General features: G+C 32.2%; 1 pseudogene; it reads right to left on the bottom strand.

Moving 5' to 3' along the window:
* Positions 1 to 5,710: 5,710 nt before the first annotated feature.
* Positions 5,711 to 17,650, bottom strand: LOC133189394 (tripartite motif-containing protein 2-like; annotated as a pseudogene).
* Positions 17,651 to 21,939: the final 4,289 nt, after the last annotated feature.

Genomic DNA, 21,939 nt, shown 5'->3' with positions numbered 1-21,939 from the left:
GAAATGAATAAGATATAATGAGTTTTACATAAGGTCACTAAACAAACATATTAAGAGGTCATGTATCCACATGCATGATTAATTCAAAATCTTGTTAAATGTGAAACGAGAGATAGGTCTGCAGTTCCTTTTTTAGTCCACGTCGCGGTTTTAGTCCACGTCGCAACCATCTGGAAAGTTAAAATGTAAAATATTGGAACCCGGAGCATGAGGTTGAAAAATGAAAAAAGTTGTCGCATTGACTATACTTACAAGAGGTTTCGTTGAATTGAAATAAAATATTGTTTGTATTGATAATATACCAAAAAGATTCAGTTTGAGACAATACATTTCAGTGATTTAGAAATGTCAGCATTAATTGAAAGGTGATAATAGTTTGTTTGAATATCACCTGTTATAGACATACTTTATGACATTTATGTGCTTGTTATTTTTACTTCAGATTTTGAATCTTCTTTAAACAATACTATCTACACATAATGCAGTTGGATTCTTTAGATTACAGTTATCTATAAAAGTGAGGAATTCTCCGTCCTTGTCAAAGAGGTAAATAGAGTGATTATGATAGTTTAAAGTAAGGATCTGACTCTGACTATCTGTTGTTATCTCGAAAGGTTTAAATGGTCCGTCTTTAATAGAAAAAGAATTAGAACCAGTGTACAGTGCAGGGAACTAATTTTGTTACAGCATCAATGCTGATTTGAATGCTTCCTTTGCTTGCTGATTTAATGTAGTTATCCTGATCCTGATCCTGATCTGATCCTTATCCTGATGCTACCTTTGCTGGTTCAAAACTAGGTCAATGCTAGTAATGCTACCGGAAGTAGGATTATCCTTCTAATGCTGGCGGAAGGGGATAATTTAATTTCAGCATTGCTTTTTTAAGCCATAAAAAATAACTTTTTTTGTAATTTTTATTTGTATTTTGTATTAAATAACTTTCTTGTATCTGTTTACATTTTTTACCGAAAGAAATTTAGCGATTTTTAACGAATTTGGCTTTGTCAAATTCCAATCGTAAAATTGAAAACAAAAATGGCGACACAGTGAAAGTTGGAAGTAAATCTTGCGAAGTTATCGTAACAGAGTTGTTTGACAAAGGCTAGTTGCCCACTGCAATCCAGATAATTCTTATGAAGTATTGCTTGCACCCAACGATGCGATGATTTTCCCATTTCTGAAGCGATTTCGGAAGAAGAGCCCCAATGTGTTCAACGTGTGAGCAAGGAAACGTGATGGACAATGAACATGATGAAGTTTATGACAAACCCAGATGAAAATTTATCATGTTTCGTGTGAATATTTCAGCAAAAATATTATGTTTTAAGTTGTAAAAGCCGTTTCCAAGTCAGATCATCAGTACACTATCATGACTCAGAGGGTATGTAAACAATGATTTTTTTTAATTAACAGATTATATAAGGATGATGTTAAACAGATTTACAAATAAACACTCAAAATTCTCAGCGAATCAGGCATTTAAAATCATGTGATTTTAAAGGTCAATTTTTACAATTTAGAAAGAATTAAATGTATGATTTTTTTAGAGATTCAGATGCAGTCTTCTGTAGTTAATTCACATGTTATCAAGTCTATACATAACCTGACCGACTGATAACCAAGTCCACTCAAACCTAGTATGTCAACTCGTGACCAAATCTATAGACTGGTATTGCCTGTCTCTTTCGTACGTTCATGTATATCGTGCATATCAGACAGGCAAGGCCAGTCTACCAAATCTAGAAGTCAACTGTTAAACAAAAGTATGGTTACGGAATTTATCCTTGCGGTCTTAGTTTTGAGGGGAGAAGTTAGGTTGTACCCTATCATGTAACTGTCCTGTGTCTGTTTTTTGTCCTGTGTCTGGTTTACGAGTAGATTGTACGTAAGGTTTTAAACAAATATGTTATAACAACATTTTTCAAAAGGCAGAAAAGTAACTTACAAAGTACCTGAATAAAATGCTACAAGAAAAAGTAAGGAAAAAATAAAGTTGTCCCAAGTCAAATAAAACTATCTTGGGATGGGAAGGGTTCTAAGGCTGGGATGATACAATTTTTTTATATTGCAGGGCTCTCACACCAGTTTTTGGGACTGGGGCCGGGGCCGTGAAAGTTGGGAAAATTAGCGACCTTTTGAGGAAATTTGGGAAAATCATAACTAGACAATATCCACTAAATTCATTATATATTGAGTTTCTGGTGGTTGTAATCAACTAGATTTCTGTTTTGTAATATAGAGAAATATGAATAACAAGTTTAGGAACTACATATTTTACTAAATGTTCTTTAATATTTGAGGAAGTGACCAATCGGGAAAATTAAAACATTAAATTGGAAAAAAAGGTACCTTTTTTGAATTGGGAATGGGGAGAGCCCTGATTATTGATACGTACATTGATATGTGTCAATCATGATATTTGAGCTACGATACGATATGTATCAAATATTTTGAATTGGTCATGAAGTCTTATTTTTGTATTGAAAAGAACAAAACATTTCATCACAATTATGAATAATTTATTTAAGAATAAGCTGTATATCCGTTGTAAAACAAACTTATTTCACACAAGTGGTGTAAATTTTTACCAGTATGCATTTTAAATAAATATTTCTATTTAACATGTTTATCGTATATATTAAACCCAAAATGTAAGTAAACAAAGAAAAACGCCTGAATGTTTTTTGCGATATTTAAATAATTTTACATACGTATTGATATGCGTACCGTCCTCACACAGAATCAATATTATCGATTAATCTTTTCAGCCCTAATGGCTCCTTTTAAATTTTACTGGAGTTAAAGAAGAAAGTCTAAATTAAATTAATGTTTGAAACTGTGATCATTAATTTGACATTAAAAAGCAAAATTACTAATTGTGCCCCTATTTCATTGACGCTCGTACTTTTTAATTTTATGTAGTGCCAATTTATTTTCTTTTATCTGTAAAAAAAAAAAATAATTGCTTTAAAACTTGTTGTAATACAATTTGCTCTTCAAGTTTGTATTCTGTATATTTGTATGTGCGATGTAGACAATAGTAATTGTATAAAGTAAACAAAACTGTGGTTAGAACTGTATATACGTTGTATTTTTAACATTTGGCATTTTTGATATTGGAATTTATAATCTTTTTTACTTTTATTATTTAAGCAGTCTGTTTGAATGTTAAAATAATTCACGGGTGAGTTTGTTTATTATATGAAATTTAAAAATCTCCAACCAAAACTTATATTCAGATTCTCTTTGGAAGATTGTTTGTTAATATCCATGCAAGAAGAGAAATTAAACTAATCAACTTAATTTACTTTGATATCAGATAACATTTTTAACTCATGACCTAATATCTCATATTTTTCAGGCCAATGACAGTAAACACTGCAGTAAGTCCACCAGGGATTGATGGCAAAAAAGAATATTATAAAGAATGATTTAGATATGCTGGCCTCCTCTTTGGACCTAAATCCAGCTGATGAAATTCTATCTGAAAAAATAGTGAGTGGACAAGAACTAATAATCAACTTCTGTAAATCAGACAGTGGCATTAAAACCTGTGTGATGAAGTGTGCCAAATTCATTGATTACATACATGTACATTTTTAAGTTATCTCCCATGTAGATCTAAAAAGTAATGTACAGAATTTAAAGTGGACTTCAAGTGCTTTGTACATGATTACATTGATATATAAAAATTGAAATGCATGTCTGCTCTTTTGTAGAGTCTTAAAACTGTTCATATGATTGTCCACATAATTGATTTTGTCAAATAAATGAACACATATATTTTACAGTAGTGTGATGTTTTAGGTACTAATAGAGAGATACATGTATAAATAAAATTCCATGTCCAAGTTGTGTTTGTAGTACACATTTTTTCAACAACAACAAAAAAAACATAAAAAATAATACCCCTGATATTTTTTTGATAACACCAACATTCGTGCCTCTGAGATTATGTAGACAGGCAATATTTCTGTCACATGTAGTGTTCTTATTGAAGCATATGCAATCCTTTATTTCATGAATACTCTAAAAAAAAAAAATAGAAATTTTGATCACTTACACCCCAACTTAAAAAATGAAACACTAATTCATAACTGGTTAAATATTCACTGATGTTCCTACTTTTCACTAAATTTTGAGTTGGATATACTTGCTTACACTATACAGAGTATACAGAGTATATATACAGTATTTGAGCGAAGAATTGTGTACTAGGTAACTGAATGGAATATTATATATGTAATGGTTAAATACTGAGTAAAGCCTGCCGAGTATAGGTCTAAAATGTGCAGCCCTCTATCGGCAAGTGGTGGGGTCTCAATATTACTGGAAAATTCTCGAAAGGGACGTTAAACATACAATCAAAAAAGCACCCTGTAGAAAGTATCATTTTGACGTCAATAAAAATTTCATAAGTAACAAAAATAAGGTTCAAGACATGACAATGCGAAAATAAAAGGTTGCATGCATTTGTTCTAATCATTTTTTAATAAAGAATGTTAAATCTACCCATTTGATAACAATACTGCCTAGTATTCAGAAACAACTCCTATTTCATATATGAAGTCACTTTTAGCAGTGCAAGTATATTACAGAGGAGTGGATCCACTGATTTAATAATTACAAAAATGCTTCATTAAATAAAAAAAAATTGCCGTCAAGTTTTAAATCTAACCAATAAAACTGGTGATGATTTATCCAAACCTTAAAAAGCTACTCAGGGATATAGAATGTAAAGGAATTAGTTAGTACGAAAGGCACAATCCCGATAAACCACAAAAGTGCAAGGACAAAAATACACGAGAATGTTTAAGCTGAAACATGGATATCTCCAATTTTCTGCATCATTTTTCTATATTTTCAAAAAGTCAACGACCAATGTCCATGGTATGAAGAATTTTGTCAATTAAGATGAACTTTTATGTAGAGTACAAACATGATGAAGGTCCTATCACAGAACCCAGAGCAGAAAAAAAGATGAAAAGGATTTTGACGAGATAAGCGCATTTTAAGTGAATGTTTCTCTCAAAGGGAAAGATAACGGTATTGTGAACAATTTTTACATGCATGTTAAAATAATAATATGCCATGTCTTGATCTTTTATACTTGTGTGCGTAAAAAGTGATTAATTTGTAAATGGTCTTTTGAATTCGTAGACAAGATGGAAGATTATGCAAATTTTTATCACTCAATATGTAATAAAGCTACTTAAAATTAATATTCATAGACAGAAAACTTTCGACACGTTTGCTAATGAATTCGTCCATGTATTGCTAAGATAGGGAAATGAGAGGAATTTGAGCTTTTTTTATTTTTATTTATTTATTTATTTATTTATTTATTTATTTTTTTTTTTTTTATTTATTTTTTTTTGTTTTGTTTTACAGATGCAACAAATATATATTACTTTATCCAAATAATTTTTTTTTTAAAAATTGAAATCATTTCGTCCACGCCATTAGCCGGAAAGTAAATTGTTGCAAAATTGAATCTAGGGACACTGGGTCGTAAAAAGAAGAAATGGGGGTATTAGATTGATAGAATTTGTTCAGTTTGACATGATTTGATTCTATCACTTTTGTACAAATTGATATCAATGAAAATATTATATTTCAGTGAGATATTGTCAGCACCAATTGAAAAGTGATGAAGCTTTCAGCATCATCTACTATAGACATTTCCATTTGAGTTTTTGATGTGATTTTTTTACTTCAGATATTGAATTTTCTTAACGTTTCCACTATCATACTCAGCAACAAACAGCATGTCATTTTTGTCCACAAATATTCCACAGGGTGTCTTCAGATCACAGTTATCTATGAAAGGAAGGAATTGCCCATCCCAGTCAGGAATATAAATGCAGTGATTGAAGAAATCTGCTATTAAGATTTGACTCTGACTGTCTGTTGTTATTCCTTGGGGTTGGAACGGTTTATCCTTGGTAGTGGAAGGATGGCCAGTGTATCTAAATCGGAGCTTTCCAGTTTGGTTGACCACTACTACAGCATGAGCTTCCCAGTCAGCCACACAGATATCTAGGTTTATGTTCTCAGTGATGTACATAACTTTGTACCTTTCTGAACCCTCATTATCGAATTGGATCGTTTGTTTCTCTGTGGATCCTGAATATCGGACAACTTTGGATTGTGTTTCGTCATCACTGGACATGGTAACCAGAAGATCACTAGAGGAGGTGACACACAGACTAAAAGGTTTCCATCCCTGAAATCTGATTACCTCTTCTGTCTGTCCATTCTTTATTTTATTCACGGTTTTTGCTTTCCCGTCAGAGTACAGAAGATCTCCATATCTGTTGAAGGTTATATCATATGGCACATATTTAGTTTTGATTGTTTTGATAATTGAGCCTTGAATGCTAAAGCATTTCAATTCTCTGGTATCGTATGCACATGTCCAGAGTTCTTTCTCGCTATTACAAGTGACACTACGGAGGTATTTATACCCAGTATTTATAGTGGTAGTCAGTTTTGGTACTTTCATTAGTTCTTTGATCGATGGGTTTTTTTTTTGTTGGAATGGGACCACTTTATGTTTTTCATAGTCGTCAAAAATATGTTTTCCTGTATACAAGGAATGCACAGATTGACATGATAGATATCACAGTACATCTGCACTATAGCATCCTCGCAAAGATCATAACGGATAACATTTTGGGCACTGTTGCTGGGATCCATGTTAAAACTGAAAATTAAATGAATTACTAGCATAACAGAGGAGTAGATTTATCTATAATTTTGAATGTACATGTGTTAATATGTATTGTTTATAAACAAGAAAATTACTCAGTTTTCAGTAAGTATATCATTTATTAAAACAAACATAATTTAATGGCTCATCAAATTTATTATTAAATTGAATTTTATTGTATTTTCTTGCTTAAACACTGTTTTTATAGAACACATACTTTAACTCTCTATATTTTATTTTAAAGTTCAACATCAAGGAATTTGTTAGTGATACTTTGGGAGTGTAGTTGGTTTTCTGTGAAAAAATGATAGTAATTTTTAACGTACTCATTTTTTGAGCAAGTCAATATATCTTATCCAGAATAAACTGTTTGTTTTTATGACATTATAGAATTTATTTTGTCAGCATACATACTTAGTGCATACATATATATTTCACCCTTTATCATATACTTACTTCTATATTTATTTCTGTTCAAACAGATAAATCGCTTTCTTATCACAGTCAATAAAGTATTTTTTTCTGTATGATGTATCTGTAAAATAACGATCCAAAATTGCAGACCTTATCACGACCTGGTTGTCAGGTAAACAAACAGAAACCTGAAACGTGAAACTTGAAACTTTTATTTCACTAAAGCCCTCACATGGGGTATGTTAGTACAATGAGAGTTTAACAATTGAACAAATCAACAAGTGAACAGTAAACATAATGAACTATAAAAAGATCTGTGATATGGACAGTACTGACGGTTGTCAAAAAAATCGTTTAATGTTTACATTGTACAGCTAAACTTCCTGGTCTGGTTTCATTAAGAGCTATCTATCTTTATGTTGTAAAATAAGTATAATGTATGTAAAATACACTGAAATAATTTAGAACTACAGTGCTCCCACGTTATACATGTAATTCCATCCCCGCCTATCGCTAAAAAAACTCCAGATTTATTCACTTAAAAAACACTTGTCGCCATTCACCTACATATGTATTTATTTTTTCATTCATTCATTCATTCATTTTTAGACAATATTGGATCGATAGGTCCGCGTTAAAATAAAATTAAACGACAAACATTAAACTAGATAGAATTTTTCCCCAATGTAAGGTCCATATCAGTGATTGGTCTGTGCAATTTACCAATGATATATTACCTATTAGTTGCATCGTTGCATAAATTACATGAAAAATAGATAAGCAATATTGGATATTAACTACTTGCTGCGCCTCCCCTAAAATGCATACAAACAATGTACCACATAGATAGCTAAAACTAAAAGGTATTTCTTTATCAATTAATTAATTATTTTGATACTTTTCTTTTTAATTTGTATTACATAAATTGGATTTAATTATGAAAACACGTAATCAATGTTTAAATAGCTAAAGACAGTTGAAATATATTTATGATAAATTAAAATTATGATGGAATAAGTGAAATAATTATGTCATGTGATAAACAAGTACATCATTTTATAGTTGTGTTTGTTTTTTCGACTTGCCTAAAGCTACTTTTGAGTTGACATCAAAGGAACCTTTATCATTTCTCTTTACCGTGGACACTGTGTTGGTTAGTCCACAAACTGTACTATCGCCCTTTGAGTACAGTTCACTGACGAGTCCGTAACGCTTCATTTTCGATGCTAGATAAATGCAAACAATTAAGGCCAGTGGTAGGTGTAGAAGCCCATTACGATTTTCAAGGTGTTTTTTAATCAAAACTTAAACTTAGAGTATGTAGATAATATTAGTTATCCAGGTCCAATCAAAGGTGTACGGGGATTTACCCCGGGTTTTATTCCTTACACCCTGAGGCCGAAGGTAAATCTCCGTACAACCTTGATTGGACCTGGATAACGAATTTATTTCCTATGTACCCAAATAATTTTTTTGTAAACAAGTCCAATCAACTGTGTTTCAAGCTATCGATGAGATTTACTACTTTATACGATGCATCATGACGTCATGTTATTTGCTTTTTATCATAGAGAAACTATGCATTGTGACGTCTCGTTTTTTACCCCCGCCTCAAGTCGGGTGTACAGAAATTTACATCCAACTTTGTAACCAATCAAAGCTTGTGTTACAAACTACATAGGAAATAAGAATATTAATAATCATGAAGATGGCTGTGTTTCCTTTGAATGTTTACAATATTTGCTCTAATTACGCGTGTTTGAGTTAGCTTGCATGTTCAGTTACTAACAGTCCTAAGCAAGCAATGAATATATGCGGTTAGTTTATATTTAAACATTTTCAATGATGATGCTGAACAGTTCTGCCATACCATATGAGCTTGAATAATTGTAAAATATGGCGAAATAAAACATTAGCACATCAAGCTTTGGTCAGCCCGTGCAGTCACACGCCGAGGAGAATGCGAGTAAAATTTCTTGTGTAAAAAAATAAAATTGCCTTTTTCCCCGTGTAAATTACATTTGAATATCTCTTTCTTATTAATTACTTCTTGAAAAACATTGAAAATAAAATCAATTAATCAAGTATGAAAGTTTTTTCTTTGCCTTCATATTTGATACCAGTATGTGCATATGTATATGCTTTGAAAAGGTTTTTGAGAAGTGTCTCACTTATCCGGACGATTCATTTATCCGGACAATTTCATTCGGGACGGAGGCGCCACTAGGCATGAACTTTTTTGATGGTTTTGTTGTATTCAGTATCTTTTTTCCGGTTACTTTTATAGATATATTAATTTTATCCATTCTGAATAAATTTTATATCAAAATTGCTTTTTTACTGTAACAAATGTGCATATCTTGACAATTAACGGAAATGACTCTTTCCTAATTTTTCCCGAAATTAATTAGTTTGTAGTTCTGTTTAAAGAAAAACATTTTCACGAAATTAATTAGTTTGTAATTCTGTTTAAAGAAAAATATTTTCACGAAATTAATTAGTTTGTAATTCTGTTTAAAGAAAAATATTTTCACGAAATTAATTAGTTTGTAATTCTGTTTAAAGAAAAATATTTTAACTCCTTTATGAATGTAACGTGTCCGGGGTATGAGGCTTCTAAATTGATCAAATCTCCAATGAAGGAGATATATTTCAGTATGACCAATATATGGTATATACTGGTAATTTAGTCAATCCTTGTAATGATAGTAAATCCTTGTAAATCCCTGTGTTGGTCAATAATACTACATTGTAGAGGCAAATAAGAGCACAACAGAAGATATTTTAAGTTTCAACAATAATTTAATAACAGAATAAATATACCGGTAATACAGATGGCTGGATAACAAGGTAATCAGACAATGGTGAGATATAGTACAGTTGGTCAGGTTGGACGTCACATTACTATAACAGTAACTGTTGAATTCCTTTACAGTTCAATTTGGTCAATGGAAGTTATAGTAAAATTCCTTAGACGTTAATAATTTGTAGTAAAATTACCAAAAATATCAGTGGTCACATACTAGTTCTATTAAAGGTACTTAGCAGGCGTTCCGCGAAGTCAAACTGAAACTCCAGCGTCCGTGGCGACGTTTATATAGGGTAAACTACCGGACATGCGCAGTGCGCCTAACCTAACCAAAAACGAAAGTATAAACCAAAATGGCAGACGATACTATCAACATCGCCGAAGTGGAACAAACCATGAAAAATACGAAATATGTGACGCCGAACCGTATAACAAATACATAATGATTAACAATAAAGGTAAGTGTCATTAAAATATATAATACATTTCGCGTATAATTTAACAGTAATAAAATAATGACGTTCGAGGACGAAGTAAAATAACCTTAACCCCCTTTATAAATTAGAATCTTCCGTACGCCATGACCAAATAGGAAAACAACGTGGTCGACAGACGCACATGAAAAACGGTATTTTAATTACGATCAATTTACACAATGATCTTAAGTTAAATGTAATAAACATGTATAATAAATGCTGGTATAATCATATGAGTCCATATTTTTAAGTATCCATGAATTTACAGTCCTTATTTCACACCGTGGTAAACTTGGTCATTTACCAAACATGACATCGTAGAATTTACCAAACATGAAATAATAGGAGTTACCAGACATCGTTTTATATAGTACACTTGGTAATGTTTACAGTTCAAATATAATTGCTGTAAGAGAATGCATGTACAAATGATGGTTACAAACTAATTATACACATATGCAGAAGGGGGGGGGGTCTCAAAACACAAATATTTCACAATGAATAAAGACGTATACTTTGAACGAACTGTGTTTTGTTGATGACCATTATTTAGTAATTTGCAGAGGTCTTCACTGCAGCATAACCAAAGGAAAGTTAATCTTCCATGAATTATTTGTTTTCATTATTTTAGAAACTTCTATTTTCTCTCTCTCTCTCTCTCTCTCTCTCTCTCTCTCTCTCTCTCTCTCTCTCTCTCTCTCTCTCTCTTGTGGAGAAATGACATGAGATCTGATATATAATTCATTTTCAATGAAACATAAATTTAAAAAGAGAGGTTATAAAAAGCTAGGTTCACTTTATGCATAAAATGGCCCTGTAGATATACCAATTTATTGACTGATACCCCGTGCACCATTTTCAACATCAATATAAAGTAGAGACTTAGAGCTTTCATTTTATATAACAGAATTTCCTTTAAAGAGTCTAGGCACTGAAAAACAGGTTGTGTGAAATTGCAATGTTATTGAATTTTGCAGAAAACGGGTGTTTTTGAGAACCTTCAGCAAAGAATTAAAATATGAGCACACCCCTCGATCCAAAAATTAAAATATGTTTTATAATCTTCATTAACAGTTCTTTTATAATATATTTACAAATTTTGGATCGGAGGTTGTTCTGTATACGATATATTGCAAAATGGCGTCATATTTTGTCCATTTTTGAAGAAATATTCAGGATATGTGAGTAATGACGCAATTCATGATGTCATAATGAATTGACTAGAAAGAAAATCACGTCATTTTTAGTAGGTATTCATTCCACAAGTGCTCAATTATCATTTATTGCCTTGTTGACTAAAACTATACAGTTTTGAATTTTCAGTAATTTACAGGGCCAAAAAAGGCCCTAAGAGGCTCTTGCTCTTTGGCATCTTAGAATAGGGACCCTAGTCGGAGGTTTCATTAAGTATATATCTGAGCATGTTTCTTAATAGAAATCGCGTTCCCGAATTCTTTGATATCCATCTAGTAACCTATCAATTTCATGCATAAATGAGAAATTTCAACCCACCACTTAGATGTGGTTATGTTTCAGATTTTGTAATTCAGACACGTGTATTTCTTTGTTTAAAAGAAATTATCACAAAATTTAAACCACACGTCATTACAATTCATTAACCCTAAAAATTGCAGAGGAGGGGCTGTTAAACTTTAAACTTGAAACCATCTTCATAAATGTGCTAGCAAAACATATAATTGTTAATGTTAACAAAAAATCTGTTGTGAAAACTTTAAAATTGTCCTTCATTTAAGACCTTATAGCAATGGCAGTGATCTTCACATAATAATAAAAACATTGCCTGACCCCATCTACGCAGAAGGAGTCCAGTATCAAATGTACATAGAAGGGTAAACAGACAAGTAGACTGAAAGCAAAATATGTAGATAAATTTAAAAAGGAGAACAAATCTGTTAAGGTCAAATAAATGTAAAAGGCCATCAACTTCTATCTTCTCGATTTCCTTATATGAACACATTTATATATAGGCCACAAATTCCAGTTGGTAACATACTTATTCAACAGACTTAAATTATACAATATATTTTTTAAACATTTTATTCTACATAGCATGGAATAGACCATTTTTTGGGGGATGAGATAGATTCCCTCCAAATACTGTAAGATGCATAATACGGATCTGACAGCGAAACTAATTCTTTTTCCATGAGATCTGTGAAAATCACAATTGAAGCAGTATTAGGAAAAAAATAAGTTTATGCAATAGCATCACTTTCCTTTACCATGGATATAAATTAAAACCTAATCAGGTACCCCTTTCACAATGTCATGTCATGAAAAATGTTAAAGGTTTCAACTATATAAGCTTAGGGGCAATTGGGGTAAGTGGACACTTGGGGTATGTGGACACATTTTTTTAAAAAAATGCATAAAAATTAAAGCAAACAAGAGTTATCAAACCTGTTCAGCTCTCGTTGTAAAGGAGGAAGCAAATGTGTTAACATCAAAGATAGGGAAAATTCAAGGTCAACGACTTCGATTGAAAAAAGGAGAAAACTGTGACTCGATCCGTAAGTAAACTGCACAGAGTCACTGAATTATATCGATAATTTTATGTCATTAAAGTTAGAAAAACATATATACATTTCAAAATTTTTCATAAATGAAAAAGGGTAAAGATAACGGTTAGTGATCGATCTCAGAAAATTAATTAATTTCAATTTTGAAAAAAGAAAAAAAATAAATTCATTAATTTTAACTTTTTTGTCGATAATATAAGGATGTGTAATTGTATCTTCGAAGACAATGTGTACTGATATTTCATAATTTTCAAAACTGTCCATTTACCCCAAATCTATGGGGTTAGTGAACACTTTTTAAAATTTAACTTTTAAGCCCATATATTTTAAACCATTTGAATTAAGTTGAGAAATATTTTACACTACAAAGAGAGAAGAGTGAACTATCAGTTTAGTGTACTATAAGAAAGATTAGTTCAGATTAGAAGTTTTCAGACTCCAATTAAACCTTTAATGTGTCCACTTACCCCAGTTGCCCCTAGTTATCAATTGTAAACTATAGTTTAGGAAGATTAAATTATAGTTAACATTTTTTGTATTGTAGTTTTAACAATTAAATCTACATTTAACTGTTTTGAATAGTACTTTACGAATGCTGAACAAAGTATAAATACTAATAAAAGTGTTTGTAGTTAACAGAAATTATCCATTGTTAAGCATAAAAAGCATATTAATTATTGATTAACTCTTCATGAAACTATATCAAATAATCAAATAATCTAAAATATCAAATAAACTAACTGTTGTTTAGAATTATTATCAAAGTTAACAAATTATGAAATTGTATCTATCTAATAAACAATGTTTTGCACTTACAAATAATTATTTACACAGTTAAGAATGGTTTGCATTTGATATACCTATGTACATTATTGCCATTCCGTCACCTTTATATACATTCATTCATTTGTCTAAAATAAACTGTTTCATCCTGTGTGATACACTATATTTTTTCAAGTGATAAACTACGTGTTTCAAATGTTTAGTTATGTTAAGCTCATTTTTATAAATTTGATGACCCATAACTATCACTTAATAATTTATACAAGTCAAACTAGAGTAATTTAGCCTTGAAAGTAAACTTAGATAGATAACCGTTGTGTTATACATACTTGGAGATCGTTTGATAAAATTCTTTTAAAATAATTAACGCTCTAATTTTTTTTCTTTTTTTCAAAAGTCAATAGGAGGTCGATATTCAGCAGCAGAATAAATAAATGTTCTTGAACTTCTCATATTACACTAGGTTCGACGTGACGTATGAACGTCAATTCAAATATAAAAAGACTTGAATACGCAGCACAGTTAAGGCTGCAGTAAGGAGGCGGGGCCTAATTTATACGGGAAATGCTTACTATGTCATCACTCAAAAATATAAGTTCTTCAAAATACCACAAAATGAAATGATTTGCTATTTTAAACTGTTGAATAGCTTTAAACTACATCAATACTAACTAGTGCATGCATTATTGTCGTTGGTTAAATCCCACACAGCAATATATAAACAATTCACTGATCGCAATGCACTTGTCAATGTGACATCATATCGTAAAATTTGACGCAGTTTGTATGCAGTGAGAGGCGGATCAAGATATATTTTAACAATGATAAAATACAATTATAAAATATAAATTGTAGATACATAAGAGACCATTAACTTGGATGCGATGTCTCTTTTATGATTTTATTCATATACTTCCCTTACATTCCCTAGACAAGCGATACTTTCGTATATTTGTATGCAGATTCATTGAAGGGTAATAGAAGGGTCGTAATAAATCGATATATTGCAAGGGCATACCCTCAATGAATTTTGACAAGCTTTTACACAAAAATTCAAGAAGTATGTTGATATTTGAAAAGTGCTGCGAACCTGATGAAATCTTGCAAATGAATTAATTATATCAATATTTAATGAAAATGACTAGCAAAATGTTCAACATACGGTCTAACAAATGTAATTTTAGCAATTAGATAGTAGAATCTATATAGGTTCGCAGCATTTTTCACAAACTACAAAGAGTGTTGAAAATAATTATATCTTAAACTTAGAATTTTAACTTGGTTATGCCCTTGCAATATTAGAATTTATAGATGACATCAATACTTCAGGTATATTTGCTATGATCACGTGACTGCCACATCACGTGACAAGTCTAAATAAGAAATCTAATCGTCCTCAACATGTTGTTTTCAACCACATTGCATTTGTCCGATAATAGTAAAGTCCTTAAAAAAACGCCCATCCTTGTAAGGAAGGTATTTTCTATTTAAAAAATTCGCCGATATTTCCACTTGGCACCTTAATTAACTGTACTGCGTATTAAGTACTCGCGAAAAATAAGGAATCTACAGTATACACAAGTCAATGCCAAATCATTTTTGACCCATACGGGACATCAAGAATTTTAAGTTGTTTTTTTTTGGGGGGGGGGGGGCGGGGGTCGAATTGCAGGTGTAAGAATTATTCTTTTTAATTTAATATTCAAATTTCCTTTTGACAAAGTTTGGAAGGTTTGGAACGTATATGATTAGATTCACAACACTTTAGGAAGGTCCTGACAAAATGGACAAAAGAATAGAACAGGTAAATAAAGTTAAATCCCTCATATTATAGCCCTAAAGAGACATCATTACTTTGCTTTGTGGTTGAAATGTAAGACATTTTCCTTTCGACCCTAAAGCAATATTATTCTTGATAAAGCCTTAAATGTTTGAACAGTTTGTGATTAGATTCACATCCCACTAATTTGATTCTTTTCCACATCGTGTAAAGCCCGGAAAGTTAGTTGTAGAAATGTTTGAACTGAGGAAGTTAATTATAAAAATAGTGGGTATTGACTATATATATTATTATGGGTCAAATTGCCCTGATGTATGTTGTTTTATAGGTAAAAAATATATTCAATTCAATCTAAGATGTTGCATGATATTTGTAGTTAATGTCAGCACATATTGAAAGATACAAATGGTCTTTCGAATACCACCATTCTTCCTACAAATATACTTTAAAGGTATTTATGCGTGTGTGTGAGTGATATTATAACTTCAGGTATTTAATTTTCTTAACTTTTCCACTAAAATGTTCAGCAACAAACAAATCGTCATTTTTGCCCACATATAATCCAAAGGGATTTTTCAGATTACATTTATCCATATAACGGAGGAATTGTCCATCCTGGTCAAGGATATGAATACAGTGGTTATTACAGTCTGCTGTGAGGATCTGACTCTGACTATCTGTTGTTATTCCAAAAGGTTCAAATGATTTATCCGGATTACCAGTGTATCTAAATCGGAGTTTTCCAGTTTGATTGACCACTACTACAGCACGAGCCTCTGCATCAGCCACACAGATATCCAGGTTTCTGTTCTCAGTAATGTACTTAATTTTGTTACTTCCTGAATATAGAGGTATAACATCACCATCGAACTGGATTGTTTGTATCTCTGTAGAGCCTGAATAACGGACAACTTTGGATTGTGTTTGGTCATCACTGGACATGGTAACCAGGATATCACCAGAGGAGGTGACACAGAGATTGAGAGGTATCCATCCTTGCAGGCTGATCACTTCTTTTGTCTCTTTATTTTTTACTTTATTCACCGTCTTTGCTACCCAGTCAGAGTACAAAAGATCCCCATCTCTTGTTACTGCTATATCACTTGACCATGTTGCTGATTTTGTTTGGATTGTTTTCATCATTAAACCTTGTAAGTTAAAGCATCTCATAACAGGGGTGTTGCTTGTACTTGTCCAGATTTCTTCATCACTGACGCTGGTAATACTGCAGAGTTTTTCATATCCAGTATTTATAGTAGTGAGAAGTGTTGGTTCCTTCAGCAGTTCTTTGGTGAGTGTCTTTGATTCCTTGAGTTTGTATCCATTTTCTTCCTTTGTTGTGGAAAATGTTGCCAAAGATCCAAACACCTCGTACAGCTGTTTTGTATTTATTGTTTTGGGACTGAATGTCGGCAGTTGAACTTGAACCTTGGGAGGAAGTTTACTGAATTCTCTGTTTTTAGAGCTGTATTCAATGATCTCTAAAACTCTATTTGATTCTTCAATTTCCTCCAAATTAACTGATGTTTGTTTGATAAGATATTGTATCTGTTTAATTTCATCCCAATGTTCTTTCAGAATGCTCATGTGTTTTATCTTTAACTCTTCAATTTCTGTTTTCATTTTGTCAACAATGATGTTAATTTCTCTGTGGCATTTCTCTCCATGTTGAATCACTGCTGTGGTAAGTTTTTTATATTCTCCATCCAAGTTAGCCATCTGAGTTTCTAAGCCAATCGCTATTTCTTCATAGGTTGGGGAGATAACATTTTTTAATTCTTCAATATCTTTTTCAAGGACTTCTCTCATTGAACAAAAGATATCAAAAAGTGTTGAAACGGTATGCTTCTTATGTGTTTCAGACATTGTTGTACACAAAGAACACAAAGAGGTTTGGCATTCTTTACAGTGAAATTCGCAGCGTTTTGTTTGATGTATTGTACATTCAGGATAAATCAAGGTGGATTTTCTTTGTTGGAATGGGACCACTTTATGTTTGTCATAGTCATCAGAAATATGTTTTCCTATACAAGAAACACACAGATTGACATGACAGAAATCACAGTACATTTGTACTATAGCGTCCTCACAAAGGTCACAACGAATGACATCTTGTGCACACTTGCTGGGATCCATGTCAAAGCTGAAATTTAAACGATAAATGAGTTTTACAGAAGAGAGAGTTTATCAATAATTTTTGACGTAGATATTGTTTGCTAAATGAGTGTTATCTATGCATACAAACCACATTTAATATTACTTTGAATTATATTCCAGTTTCTTGTTAAAATGTCTTGCAAAAAACATACTTTCACTTTCTATTTATTTTAACTCTTCATCAACTTCATTATCTTGTGATATTTTATTGATACTAGGAACCTAATTGGTTTTCTGTGGAAACGAAAGTAATTTTAAATACGTAATCATTAATTGAGCATGTTAATATTTCTTCTCCATAATAAACTGCTGTTTTTTATAGCATTACCGATTTATTTTATTCGGGATATACAGCTTTTTATTTATCAATTTCAGCCTGAACGCGTCAGAGGATACATCCATTTCACCCTCTGTCATGTACTTACCTCTATATAATTACTTCAAATAGGAAAAAGCGATTCCTTTAGACAGTCAATTAACTTCAGTTCCTTTTCAATAAAGAATGTCGGAGCATATCATGGTAGCTGGTTCTAAGGTAAACATACAGTTATACTTCCTGGTCTGGTGTCATTTTGAGTTATCTCTCTTCATGTTGTAAAATAATAAAAATATATTTTACATTTCCAAATGTTTTTCCATAAGATTCTTTAAATTAGAAAAAGTTCATGTTATCATGAACTACCGTGGGATGAGTAAGAATATTTCCATTGTGATGCGATTGAAGTCAAAATATAGTGCAAACTTTATTTTTTCAAAAATGCTCGTTGAATGACAAAAATACGTGGCAAGTAATCAGAAAAATAATGTTTGTTTGTTTGTTTGTTTGTTGTTTAACGTCCCTCTCGAGAATTTTTCACTCATATGGAGACGCCACCACTTGCCGGTGGAGATCTGCAAATTTTGTCCTATGTACTCAGCACTTACGGCCATTGAGCAGTGAGGGATCTTTTTCGTGCCAGCATCTACTGCGACACGGGACCTCGGTTTAGACGGTCTCATCCGAAGGACCGGTCTCCACGTCCCACAGTGGGATTCGAACCCTCGACGTAAGGATCAACTCCTTACTTCGCCACTCTATCTAGAGCAGACGCTCTAACCACTGCGCCACGCGGGCGATAGAAAAATAATGTAAATATAAGATATGAATTTAATTTTTGAGAATTCATGAGGTACATGAACTACAACGCTTCACGCCTGCATATATATCATGAAGCGCTAAGACACTTCATGAAATATGAAGGCGTGAAACGATGTAGTTCATGTCTTCATGAATTCTCAAAAATAAACTTCATCTCTTAAATAATGTACGTAAAATACTTTTAAAAATAGAACTATAGGTTATTGCAATTCAAGCAAATGTATATACCGCTAGTACTTTGATCTGCCAATGCTGTACTTGATATGCAATAACAAATATTCTTAATAAATATTTTCGGCTTGGGACTTATTTTAGAAAAATTGGTGTATATAATTATTGAGTCTCAACACAAATATTGCGCGCACATCGCATACATGGGTCGAGGAAGGTATGCAGGGCAATTCGTGCCATTTTTTGAGCTCGAATTTCTTCAAATATAACCAATGAGGTTTAAATTACACCAGATTAGATGAAAACACCTAATTTACATGTATTATGATTTGATAGAAAAAAAATGTTTGAGATCGATGCATTCCAACAACATGGTTGAGTCATATTCACTTTGAAAGTCAAATTGAACTTGTTGATTGTATTAAAAAAATTGATAAACATCCCTTCTGTACATATTTCAAGATTCGTTGTTTTGCAATATTTTTAAAGAATTATAGGTATGTGTTCAATTTTTCAAGAATCATTGTAATACGTTTAATTTATATATAAAAAATAAGCAAAGGTAATTTGGTCAAAGGTTTCATGCTTGAAGAGACAGGGACAGGGAAGAGACAGGGCTTTCATATTTTTATGTGTATAACATGTGAAACACCTTTCAAATTTACAACGATTTTTTATCCTATGTCCTTAAAGTTCGACTGACTTTCAAAATAATAACCTTTGCCATAAACTTTGACAGCTAACTACCACAAATCTCTGAACTTGCTTCTTTAAGTAGATCAATGTATACAATAGTCTATTTCCTGACACTGAATTAACAAAAGTAGAACTTTAAAAATTTTAAGGTATCAGGCCTCTAAGTGGCCTCTAAAATTTAGGCGCCAGCTGGCGCCTTATCAAAAAAAAATTAGTTAGTTTATCTGTGGTTAGTAGAAGAAGGACCAGTGTATCTAAATTAGAGTTTCCTAATTTGGTCGACCACTACTACAGCACGAGCCGCACAGCCAGCCATACAAATATCCATGTTTCTGTTCTCAGTGATGTTCTTAATCATGTCATTTCCTAAATATAGAGGTTTACCCTCATTATCAAACTGAATTGTTTTTTTTTCTCTGTAGATGCTGAATAACGGACAACTTTGGATTGCTTTTGTGTTTTGGATTGTGTTTTATTGTGTTTTATTTTATACCTAACTGTTTGTCACTTAGTTTTACTTTTGAATTTATGCAATCACGTGACGGTGTGATCCGACGTTCCGGATCACCATACTAGTTTTCTGATTTCATATCACCCCTATCTGAAACTGATGACGTAGTACGCAGATAAATGACGTTTTTATTCTCGCACATCAAAAAGTTCCATGACAAAATGGTTTGTTTGATGGATAAAAGTCATGTAATTGATCCAAAAAGTTTCCTTTTATAATATTTTGATAGTTGTGAAGGGGTATATGTAAATTTATCATTATAACAATAACTTGATCCGAAGAGCCGTATCACATCTAGTTGACAGGCGCGAATCATCAGATCATACTCGACGCTTCGCGTCTCGTTTCATCTGATGATCTTGTCAACTTGACGTGATATGGCTTTTCTGATCAAGTTACTGTTATAATAATACATATCTATCATCACTGTGCATCGAAACCGGGATAACATAAGAGAATGTTACACAGTAGGTATCCAGCCCTGTAGTCTGATCACCTCCTCTCTGTGTCTATTTATTTTCTTAATTTTTGCTCGTCCTTCGGATTATAAAAGCTCTGCTTCTCTTTTAACTGCTATATTATTTGGTTATGAGGCCATTCCAAGTTTTTTCTCTGTTTGGCGTCCACCCATCTTTCAAAAACCTATACCTACCTATTCGCAAACAACACACAAGCCAAAAAATAAAACACAGACTATACAGTAACAAAAATGACATCATTCAATGGATTTGATTTCATGAATCTATTTTTCTCATAGAAATATCTTCTGTTTGGAAAAAATAAAGGTATTAAATGCTTGAAATATACATAATAAGACACACTAGTGAGAAATATTTAAAGAACTTGACAAATTTCCAAAATGTTGGCCAAAATAATCAATTTTAGGACTCCTGATTTTGTTTGTTTTTTTCTAATATGGGGTGCCAAAAACCAAGGCGCACGCGGACGCTAAACAGAGAAAAAACTTAGAATGGTCTGACGCTGATTTTGTTTTGATTGTTTTTATAACTGTTCCTTGAATGATAAAACATTTATATCGGTTTTCCATCCTCTTGTTCAGCTTTTATAACTGTGACAGGTAATACTGCGAATCTTTTCATGCCCAAGTTTGAGTAATTCTGTGGTTTTTGAGTTGTATTCCATGGTCATGGACACTTCATTTGATTCTTCTGTTCTACTCAGATCGCATTGTTTGTTCAATAACACTATGTGTCTGTTTTATTTCATCATTTTTTTTCACAATGATCATATGTTTTGTTTTTATTTCCTCGATTTCTGTTTCTATTTTTTTTCCGACAATGATGTTAATTTCTCTGCGCCATTCTTTTCAATGTTTTGACAAGGCTGTTGTTAGTTTCTTATATTCTCCATCCAAGTTAGCTGTCTGAGTTTGTAAATCAATTACTATTTCTTAATAGATTGAGGAAATATGTTTTATAATTCTTTAGCCGTTTCCTATGCCATCTTTCCTTGAACTATAGACATAAAAAAGTTAAAATGGTTGATTATTTGATTGTATGTTGTTTTTACGTATACGTCTCACTTGAAAATTTTCACTCATATAGGGACGTCACCATATATTGGCAAAGGGCTTCAAATTAAGACCCATACTTGGCACTCAGAGACATTGAGTGATGAGGGTTCTTTATCGTTCAAAAGTCTACCGTGACATGGGACCTCGTTTTTAAGGTCACATCCGAAACCCCCGTGACTTTCAATTCTAATGCCGGGCGCTTGGAAAGGAACAGACAC

This window comes from Saccostrea echinata, unplaced genomic scaffold (assembly GCF_033153115.1).
Source record: "Saccostrea echinata isolate AGI-Se365-2 ecotype Australia unplaced genomic scaffold, CSIRO_AGI_Sech_v1 ptg000018l, whole genome shotgun sequence".
NCBI lineage: Eukaryota > Metazoa > Mollusca > Bivalvia > Ostreida > Ostreidae > Saccostrea > Saccostrea echinata.
The sequence above is the reverse complement of the archived record's forward strand: the minus strand, read 5'-3'. Positions and strand labels throughout refer to the sequence as shown.